The sequence below is a fragment of the Arvicola amphibius genome, chromosome 10 (assembly GCF_903992535.2).
Source record: "Arvicola amphibius chromosome 10, mArvAmp1.2, whole genome shotgun sequence".
Classification (NCBI taxonomy): Eukaryota; Metazoa; Chordata; class Mammalia; order Rodentia; family Cricetidae; genus Arvicola; species Arvicola amphibius.
The window spans coordinates 119,795,352-119,806,600 of NC_052056.1; positions in this window are offsets into that span (position 1 = coordinate 119,795,352).

The window sequence follows — 11,249 nt, forward strand, 5'->3', positions numbered from 1 at the left end:
GCTGGGCCGTGGTGGCATACGCCTTTAATCCCAGCACTCAGGAGGCAGAAGCAGGTGAATCCCTGTGAGTTTGAGGCCAGCCTGGTCTACAAGAGCTAGTTCCAGGACAGCTAGGACTGTTAAACAGGGAAACCTGTCTCGAACCCCCCCCCCAAAAAAAAGAATTGTTTTATTGCCAGGCATGATGGCTCATACCTTGGGAGGCAGAGGAAAGGGGATCTCTGTGAGTTCAAGGTTAGCCTGGTCTACAAAGTGAGTTCCAGGATCGCCAGGGTTGCACAGAGAAACCCTGTCTTGAAAAAAAATTTAGTGTGGGGGGCTGGAGAGATGCTCTTTCAAAGGTTCTGAGTTCAATTCCCGGCAACCACATGGTGGCTCACAACCATCTGTAATGAGGTCGGGTGTCCTCTTCTGGCCTGCAGACATACACACAGACAGAATATTGTATACATAATAAATAAATATTTTTTAAAAAAATTTAGTGTGTGCATGTGTATGCATGTGTATATGTGTATGTGCGTGTGTGCATGTACATGTTCATATGTGTGCATGCGTGCACATGCATGTGTGTATGTGTGTGTGTGCGTGCATGTGTCTGTGTGTGTCTGTGTGGTGTGTGAGTACAACTTGTGAGACTTGTTTCTCTTCTTAACCTCATGGGACCTGGGATTGACTTCCCACTTCCGCCTCCCAAGTGCTAGGATAATGTGCCAGTTAGATTTACGTCAATTTGACACGAGCTAGAGCCCTCTGAGAGGAGGGAACCTCAACTGAGAAAACGCTTCCATCAGATCCAGCTCTGGGCAAGCCTGCAGGGCATTCTTCTAAAATTGGTGATTGATGAGGGCCCAGTAAACTGTAGGTGGTGCCGTTCTTGGACTGGTGATTTTGGGTTCTATATGAAAGCAGGCTGAGCAAGCCATGAGGAACAAGCCAGTAAGCAGCTCCCTCCATGGCCTCTGCATCAGCTCCTGCCTCCAGGTTCCTGCCTTGTGTGAGTTCCTGCCCTCACTGCTTTTGATGCTGTGGAACTGTGAGTGAAATAAACCCTTTCCTCCCCAAGTTGCTTTTGGTCATGGTGTTTCATCACAGTGATAGTGATCCTAATCAAGACAGCTACCCTGCTCAAGTTGATTGGTTCATTGATTTAAGTTAAGGTTTCACTGTGTAGCCCAGGCTGGCCTCAGGTTCCCAATCCTTCCTCAGCCCCTCCAGCATAGGGATTCCAGTCCTGGGCCAACCTATACTTACTTGGAATGCCTACATTGCTTAAAACAGCTCCTAGGGCACTTTGTGCGGGGATATTTTTAAAAAGGAGATCTAAAACAACCCACATTCTCCCTTTGAGCATTTTGCATTAAATTACCCACATTATCTTTCCGCGTAACCTGATGCGAAGCTTCGGCAAGAAACATGATCTCATTTTTCTTAATTAAAAAAAATAGAGGTGTAATTTCTGTCTCCTGAAATTCACCCCTTTTTTTTTCACACACGTTTTCATGGCTGGCAAATGTGTAAAGCTCTGTGGCCACCACAAATACGGCAAATCCCGCGAGACTCTGGGCCCATTCGTGATCTGCCTGGGGTTCATCCCCGCCTCAAGCCACAGAGGCTAGGGAGGTGCACATCTGCAATCCCGGCACTCAGGAGGCAGAGGAAGAAGGATGGAGAGTTCAAAGCCAGCCTGAGCTACATGGCAAGGCCCTGTCTAAAAAACAAAAAACACCCAGGCTGTACCGAGAGCCACAGCGTAGGTTTGAGGCCAGCCTGTGCAACCTACTGAGATTCTGCTTCAAAAGGAAAAGTAATGAAAATGGGGGCTGAGGATGAAGCTCAGTGAGAGGAGAGAGAGAGAGAGGGGGGGGGAGGGGGAAAGAGGGGGGGCTGAGCCTGGGTTCCTTCCCTGGTGATGGGGTTGGGGGCACGAGGTGATGATATGTGTGACCTTTGGACTGTGTCCACTGTCATTCGGAAGCATTGCCACGGGTCAGTCCCCTCTTGTTCCTGGTCGAGTAGTATTTGCACCATTGGACTTGTTCTGTCAACTTGCAATACCTCCATTGGCCTGTGGGGGGCACCTCCTTCCTTCCTTCCTTCCTTCCTTCCTTCCTTCCTTCCTTCCTTCCTTCCTTCTTTCTTTCTTCCCCCCTCCCCCAACTTTTTTCTTTTCTGAGGTTTCTCTGTGTAGCCCTGGTTGTCCTGGAACTCAAGATGTAGACCAGGCTGGCCTCGAACTAAGAGATCCGTCTGCCTCTTCCTCCCAAATGCTGGTGAATGCATCAACATGATGGTGCGTTTTCTTTATTAATGATTGTCGTGGGAGGGGCCAGCACATTGTGGGCGGTGCCATTCCTGGGCTGGTGGTCCTGGGTTTTATAAGAAAACAGGTTGAGCAAGCCACGAGGAGCAAAGTGGTAAGCAGCTTTGCTCTGTAACCTCTGCATCAGGTTCCTGCTCTGACTTCCCGCAGTGATGGCTTCATCTCTCAGCTCACAGCCATCACTGCGGGTTGGCTAGGATAGCTAGGGACACTGTGCACTGTGGTTTCTTCAGCCTTTGAGTGGAGACGCTCAGCCGCTTTCCATTAAAGCCCAAGTGTCACTGCAAGTGAGGCTGGACCTCTGGGTCCTGTCTGCTAAACAACGTGATCCTCTGAGCTGCACTCCCAGGTTGTTCCCGTCATCAGCTGTCAGTTTCTTGTTGTTTTGTTTTGCTTCTACACAGGGTTTGATGTATCCCAGGCTGGCTTCAGTATAGCGGAGGATGACCTTAGACTATGGGTGTGGGTGTGGGTGTGTGGAGGCCAGGGGACAGCCTAATGGCATTCTTCAGGCACCATCCACCTTTTAATATTTTTATTTATTTATATTTATTTGTTTATTTGTTTTTGAGATGGGGTTTCTCTGCGTAGCCTTGGCTGATAGTTTTATTTTTAAGCATTTTATTATTATTATTATTATCATTATTATTACTATTATTACTTATACTACTACTACTATTATTATTATTACTTTTTTGAGACTAGGTTTCCCTGTGTAGCTCTGGCTGTCCTGGAACTTGCTCTGTAGACCAGGCTGGCCTCGAACTCAGAGATTCACCTGCCTTTGCCTCTTGAGTGCTAGGATTAGAGACGTGTATCACCACCCAGCCCAAACACTTATTTCTTTTTATTGTGTAGTTTGTAGGCAAGCCACACTGCATTTCTTGGGGTTAAAAGTCAACTTGAGCCGGTCTGTCATTCCACTATGTGGTGTTGGGGGTGGGGTAGACATTGAATTTAGGTCATCAGACTTGGTGCCCTTACCCATTGTCCCCTCCCTCCCTCCCTCCCTTTTTTGAGACAGGGTATTTCACTGCTCCTCCTGTCCTGCCTCCCCAGTGCTGGGATTACAGGTGATGGGTGCTGTGCCCCAAGCTCAAGGCCTCATGCACACACAGGCAACATTGCTCTGAGAGAATAATCTCCCCAGCCCCCCTTATGTGGATGGAATTCTAGAATCAGGGAACACTGTATTCCATAAAACAGAATAAATGTTCCCAAAGTTGGAACGAAAGAGGGTGGCTTAACGGAAGAGGGAGGCGTGAAGAAAGTCAGAACGGAAACAGACAGGAGGGGCTAGGGAGCCTTGAAAACATGAGGGCCTGATTTGCCATCCGTAGCTCCCCATCAAAAGCTGGCCATGGTGGAACAGGTGATATCTCAGCCCTGGGAGGTGCAGACAGGGCTCTCTGGGAAGCCAACCTGCATGGATGGATGGTGAGTACTGGGTCAGTGAGAGACCCTGTCTCAAAACATAAGGTGGAGAGTGATCTAGGACCACCAGACATGCACCTCTGGCTTGCATGATACATATATGCACACACACACACATGAATGCACGCACATACAAGAATATGCGCATACATGTATACAAGCATGTGTACACACATGCACACATACACGCATGTATACATTCACACAGAGAGACATATCTACACAGACACACACACATATGTACATGCATGTATACACATACCCAGACAGATCCACACAGACACAGACACACTCACAGATATACACATACACACACACGCACACACAGATACACACAGACACACACACAGACACACCATACACATACACACACACATAGACAGATCCACACACACACAGACACACACACACAGTCATTTCCAAGTTTCTCTTGTACAGCTGGGACCGGGAAGCCACATAGGAAGATCCCCAATGATCAGACATCCTGCCGTTGCAGGCCCTTTTGTGTGAGGAGTAAAGCACAGCAATCTCTCCCATGATTTCCCGTGGAAACCAGCCTGCTTGGAAACTTTGGTTGTTGTTGCCAATCCCTGTTCTGGGAAGGCCGGACAAACAGTTTAATTTTAGCTCAGGGATGTGGAACCTTAGCTTGACCGACTCCATTTTGATTTTTAACCTTGTTTGAGCAGGAGGGAATGTCAAAGGCACAATTTCCTGCTGTAGCGTGAGTTCTAATTGTTCTTAATAATAAAAACCCGGAGTCAGATATAGGGGTTAATGCTGAAAGATCAGAGAAGCAGAGCAGCTAACCACTAGAGATCTCTTACCTTTACCAGTGCTCAGACCAAAGGGGCGATCCTGTCTCTGCAAATCCTCACACTGCCGCTGTCTCTGTGAAATCTCAGACTACATTTCAGACTGAATTCTCAGACTGCTTCTGAGCTTCTGTCTCCTCCCGCTTTAAATTTCTCTCTCTGCCTAGCCATATCACTCCTGTCTCCACCTCCTAGTGCTGGAATTAAAGGCATGGGATCCCAAGTGCTGGGATCACCTTTGTGTGAGCTCTGTCTCTCTTTTAGAGAGATTCAACTCGAGTAGCCCAGGGTGGCCTTGAACACACAGAGATCCATCTGCTTCTTCTCGTGAGTGCTGGGATTAAAGGTGTGTGCCACCACTGCCTGACTTCTGTGGCTAACTAATGGCTCAGCTCTGCACTCTGATCTTCAGGCAAGCTTCATTTTTTAGACTGCAAACAAAATATCCCTGCATCCTGCAGTTTTTCTTTTTCTAGTCCATATTGTATCCTCTCCCTCTACGTCCTCTAACGACCACTTGCTCCCCCACCGAGACCCACCCAGCGGCATCAGCACAGTTTTACCATGTCAAAAATGTTGTACAGGGGCTGGAGAGATGGCTCAGTGGTTAAGAGCCCTCACTGCTTTCCCAAAGGTCCTGAGTTCAATTCCCAGCACCCACATCAGCTCACAACTGTCTGATACTGTCCTCTGGTCTGTAGATGTACATGCAGGCAAAGTACTCATACACATAAAATACATAAATAAATAAATCTTAAAAAGAAAGATTGTTGTACAGGGGCTGGGCTGTAGCTTAGTGGATAGAGCACTTGCCTAGTATGTACAAAACCACAGGTTCAATCCCCAGCACTGCATGAATTAGGTGTTGTGGCACATGTCTGTCACATCAGTCCTCAGGAGGACTGGAAGTTCAGTGTTATCCTTGGCTCCATATGGAGGTCAAGGCCAGCCTGGGCTACGTGAAACAATAAAAAACCAAGCAAGCAACCAACCAACCAAACAAAACCCCCACAAGTTATAGCTGCTGGAGAGGTGGCTCAGCAGTTAAGAGCACTGGCTGCTCTGGCAGAGGACCTAAGTTTGACCTGGTCTACAGACTGGGTTCCAGGACAGCCAAGGCAACATAGAAAAACCCTGTCTCAAAAAACTAAAACCAAACAGGGGAGCGGCAGCGGGGTGTGGTGGTGGCTCACACCTTTTTATTGTTTGTTTGTTGTTTTTAGAGACAGGGTTTCCCTGTAGCTTTGGAACCTGTCTTGGAACTCGCTCTAAAGATCAGGCCTCGAACTCACAGAGAGTCCACCTGTCTCTGTCTCCTGAGTGCTGGGATTATAGGCGTGCGCAACCACCTCCCAGCAACGGCGGCACGCACACCTTTGATCCTAGCAGTCAGGAGGCAGAGGCAGGCGGATTTCTATGAGTTTGAGGCCAGCCTGGCCTACAGAGTGAGTTCCAGAACAGCCAGAGATAAAGAGAGAAACCCTGTCTCGAAAAACCAAAACAAAGAAACTAAAAAGAATAAAACTGCTTTGAGCCACATGCTGAGCCTCGGGTGAATGTGAACCTTTATTTCTGCTGTGGACTTTCAAATCCTGGATCTGCTTTACCTTCTAAGAAGGGGCCACCATCCTTGTTGTTGTTTAGGTGATTTATGTGCATCGGCGTTTTGCCTGCATGTCTGTCTGTGTGAGTACCACATCTTAGAATTACAGGCAGTTGTGAGCCGCCAGGTGGGTGCTGGGAATCAAACCCAGGTCCTCTGGAAGAGCAGTCAGTGCTCTTAACCGCCGAGCCATCTCTCCCGCCCCCTTATTGTTGTTGAGGCAGGATCTCCATGTATCCCAGGATGTTCTGGAACCCACTATGTCTCCACCGCTCAAGTGCTGGGATTACAGGCCCACACCACCACGCATGGCCTAACGACAAGGCTTTGGCTTTGGCTCTCTACCGCCCCATCATACAGTGGCTCTGCATTCTTTCCATTACACTTGGTCATCCTTAATCAGAAACATTTGAAATCTGAAATACTCCTGAACTCAGAACATGTCAGATTCCAAATTTTCAGATCAGGGATGTCCATTAAGTAAAGTTTATGAAAAAAAAATAAACAAAACAAAACAAACCCCACAAATAAAAAAAAAATCTCCATGTGGGAAATAAGTCTAGTCCTGAGTCGTCTTGGGTGAGAGATCTCAGCCTACAGTACCGTTTGTTATTCTCTTCTGTTCTTATTTCTGCTTTTATTTCCTTCTTCTTTTTGTAGTACTGAGTCTCCAACACAGAGTCTTGTACATGCAAAACACACAGCCACTAAGTAAGACACATCCCAAACAGGCAGTGTTTTAATTATTTTGATGTATGCATAATGCATAATGATGCCTCCTCCTCCTCCCCCCCCTCTTGTGTGTGTGTGTGTGTGTGTGTGTGTGTGTGTGTGTGTGTATGTGCACGTGGAGGACACAGGTTGACATTAGCTATCTTTCTGGATCATTCCCCATCTTACCGATTGACACAGGGTCTTCCAGACCCAGTAACCCACCCATCACTAGCACTGAGGTCACAAATATGCCGCCTCTTTTTTTTTTTTTTTTTTTTTTTTTTGAGACAGGGTTTCCCTGTAGTTTCTAGAGCCTGTCCCGGAACTAGCTCTTGTAGACCAGGCTGGCCTCGAACTCACAAAGATCCGCCTGCCTCTGCCTCCCGAGTGCTGGGATTAAAGGCGTGCGCCACCACCGCCCGGCATATGCCGCCTCTTTATGTCGGGGCCAGGGGTTGAGCTCAGGTCCTCATGCTTGTGTAGAGAGACCTTTACTGACTGAGCCATCTCCCTAGCCCACTTTTGCAAATGCTTATTGAATACCTACTATATGTCCTATACTCTTATAGGTGTCAAAGATGCATCAGCTCTCAAAGCCAAGCCTCGTGGGTTCTCAAAGCTGTCCTCATGGGTTCCCAGACATGTGCCACAGGAGGTTAAATAAACCTAAGGATTCTGGGGAAAGGTCACTGCATTGCCAATAAGGTTCCCAGATGAGGGAGGCCCGTGAAACAGTCACATGTAAACAGACTCGAGGACCTGAGAGTTGAGCCTAGGAGAAGAGTGGTCTGGATAGCAAACACAGCGTGGGCAAAGGCCCTGAGGCAGCCAGAGAAGGAAGGTCTGTAGGTTGGTGTGTGGGATTCAAGCATGAAGGGGCCAGGGCTGGATCGGACCTGTGGCGTGGGTGACTCATGAGGATCTGGGCCTAGAGGGATGAGGGACTGACTCTCTTGGGGACTGGTGTTAGCTTTTCTTTTTTTCTATTCCTTTTTTAGAGATAGGATCTTGCTCTGTAACTCTGGCTGGCCTCAAGAGTATGGCAGCAATCCTCCTGCCTCTGACTTCTGAGTGCCAACATTGCAGGTGTGGTCTGCCACACCAGGCAGTCTGGTGTCTGCTTGTATGCTGCTAGCCGCCCCAGTCCCCAGACTGCACGTGGCTGAAAGGCAGCAATGGGTCTTAAGCCACCGGCTTGTCATCTGTGGAGCACTGTGGAGCTACACACAGCCCTTCTCCTCCCAGGCCTCAGAAGTCCCCTCTGTTAGACAGGAGGATGTGTCTGGTTGGCTCGGGGCACCTCTGCCCCGCAGTGAGCTGGGCCCCTCTGCCTGTCTCTGTCCCCAGCTAGGGTGAGGGCAGGGGGATGTTAAGTTGCATTGCATGTTTAGTGACAGCAGGATACTTTCCCAGCTGCCTTTGCCCTTGGCTGCAAACCCACGTGCTCTGGAAATATCCACTGCCCCCCTCCCTCAGTCTCACGGTCCAATGACTTCCCTTCCTACTTCTCCATTCCAAGGCGTGGGTGGGGGAGGCCGTCATGGACCTGTTTCCCGGGCAGACAGCTTGGGGAAAAGGGGTAGTATGCCAATCCTGTGCACGCCTTCCACCGTGACTGCCTGTCCCTCATGGCGTCTTGCCCAGAGTTGTGTCCAGCCGTCACAAACCAGGCTTTGTGTCTAAAGACAAAGCGCTTGCTCTCACCCCTCACCTGTGCCCAAGACCTGTCAGCCCTGCCCCAGCCGTGGCCTCAGATGCTGCCATCTCCCTAGGAGGGGAGACTGACCCCTGGCAGGGCAGGTCTGCCACTGGGTGTGAAGAAGGCTGTGAACAGGGCAGAATTAAGTTGCTGAAGGTCAGGACGCCATCCCAGATAGTCTGGGGACAGAGAACTGAATCAGTGGAAGAAGGTCAAGGGAACACTGGGCTCTGGCTCCTAGGGGCACTGACTTGTCCCCATCAAGTGTGTTTTGAGTCAGCGTGCCAAGGGTGTGGGAGGTGGCATGAATCAGACATTGTCCCTGACATTTAGGCGATAAGGCTAGTGGGTGAACCACCACCAAACAAGCCATCAGGAAGCCAAGGTCATGAGTGTGGCCAGCAGGGCCTCGGGGGTGGGGGTGGGGCACGATGACAACAAGGGACTCCACAGGCCTCGCTGCCTCCCCACCACTCGGCTGGGCTTCCCAGCTTCTGGGTGCCAAATGGCAAGAATTAGAAGAGGAAAACATGGAAGTATCAATTAACTTCTGATTTTTCTTTTTCTTTTGTTTTTTTCGTGATAGGATTTTTCTGTAGCCTTGGAGCCTGTCCTGGAACTAGCTCTTGCAGGCCAGGCTGGTCTCGAATTCACAGAGATCCGCCTGCCTCTGCCTCCCGAGTGCTGGGATTAAAGGCGTGCGCCACCTCTGCCTGGCTTTTTTTTTTCTTTTCAAACAGGTTCTCGAGATGTAGCTCAGGCTAGCCACAAACTGATAGTCGCCCTGCTAAAAGATATTGTGTCAGACCCTCCTAAATAAAAAAGAATGTGTGTGTGTGTGTGCGCGCGCTCGCGCGCACACGCACGCACGCGCGCGCACACGCACGCGCACACTGTACAAGACTCAAGTGTCTGCTTGTTTTTTTCTCCCTCTTATTTTTCTTGAGACAAGCTCTTTTCATTGAGCCCAGAGCTCTTTGAGTCACTTAGACTGGGCTGGCCAGTGAGTCCTCAGGACCCACCTATCTCCCCCACACACTCCTCCCAGCACTGGGGTTCCAGGCAGGCTCAACTACAGCTGACTTTTTACATGGGTGCTGGGGATCCCCACTCCTGTTTGGGCAGCACGCCCTTTTCCTGCTGAGCCAGTTCCCAGCCTGGAAACTCCTTTTTAATAGCTGTATATTGTTCCATTGGCTTGATGGCTGAACTCTTTGGCCCCACCCTTCAGAAGCCTTACTCAACTGTACCACAAGTAGCTGAAGCTGAAGAGCATAGTAACTGGATGGGGGTGGGAGAGATAGAAAGGCTTCCCTTGGGCGGGCAGGACTTGATGGCAAAGGCAAAATCAGGGTGGAGGGAAAGTTTTGTTTGTTCTGTTTTGCTCACAGTGTTGCCTGTAGCCCAGGCTGGCCCAGAAGTTGCTACATAGCTGAGGTTATTCCTGAACTACAGCCTCTGCCTCCAATGTGCTGAGGTTACAGACCTGTAGCCCTCACATCCAAATTGGGAAAAACCTTCAGGGTGAATTCAGGAGTCCCAGACCCAGTGATAGGCTGATAAAGGGACTTCACATCATAAACAGTCAGAATCTCAACTCTAGGATCCCAACGCTGGGGCGGTTGAGGCAAGTGTACTGTGAATTCAAAGTCAGCCTGGCCTTCATAGTTAGAGTCTATATCTCTAAGCCAAACCCAAGCCCAACGTGTCGGCTGCCAGTTTCCATGGAGCAAGTTTCCCCTTCACGGTTTGATGTCGGGAAGGTGGGCTTCCAAAGGTGGTTCAATCAGATCTCATGATCAAGGAGTCCTCTGTGGTACTACTGCCCTGTCTGCCTGGACCCCGTGTCGTGATGTTAGGGTAGGGATGCTCATCTCAGTGTCTGTGAGTTCCCCTGGGCCCTGGCGGAGCATGTCATACTTCTAGGGTGAGGTGGGGGTGTCAGCTGATCTGAGCAGTGAGCTTTCAGGGGCAGGCAGATCTCGTCTGATCTTGGGATCTCTCTGTCTGGATTAAAAGAGCAAACCCCAAACCCCAGATTCCCTGAGATCTACAATCCAGAACGAACACTTCCTTGTACTAGCTGGAACGCAGCGCTCCCTCCATCCCTGGAATTCTGGGATGGGCCTGGCGCTCTACCTGCCTGACCTCGGGGTGAAGCCAGGTGAGGCTTCCAGGCTCCTGAGCGAGCTGGGATTCTCCATGTGGACCCTTACACCTAGTGGGTCCTTGCTGGGTATCAGGTGGGCTGAAACCTACACTTCCTCTATGCCCTCAAACCTCCTGGGTGCTGTTAATAGGAAGACACGGAGTCACTTGGAGGACAACTCACCTGCTTGAGAGCACCCATTGCTGGCATTCATAGCAAGACCCCTTCCCTAAACCTTGAGCCAAGCACCTTCCCCACCTAAGGTTTTATAGAATTTTTTTTGTTGTTGTTGTTGTTTGAGACAGGGTTTCTCAGTGTGGACCTGGCTGTCCTGGAACTCGCTCTGTAGACCATGTTGGCCTCAAACTCGCAGAGATCCGCCTTTCTCTGCCTCCCAAGTGCTGGGATTAAAGGCGTGTGCCACCACCGCCCGGCAAGACTTAATTTATTTAGAGGCATAGCCCAGGCTGCCCTTGAAATCACCAAGTAGCCAAAGATGAGCTCACACTTCTAAT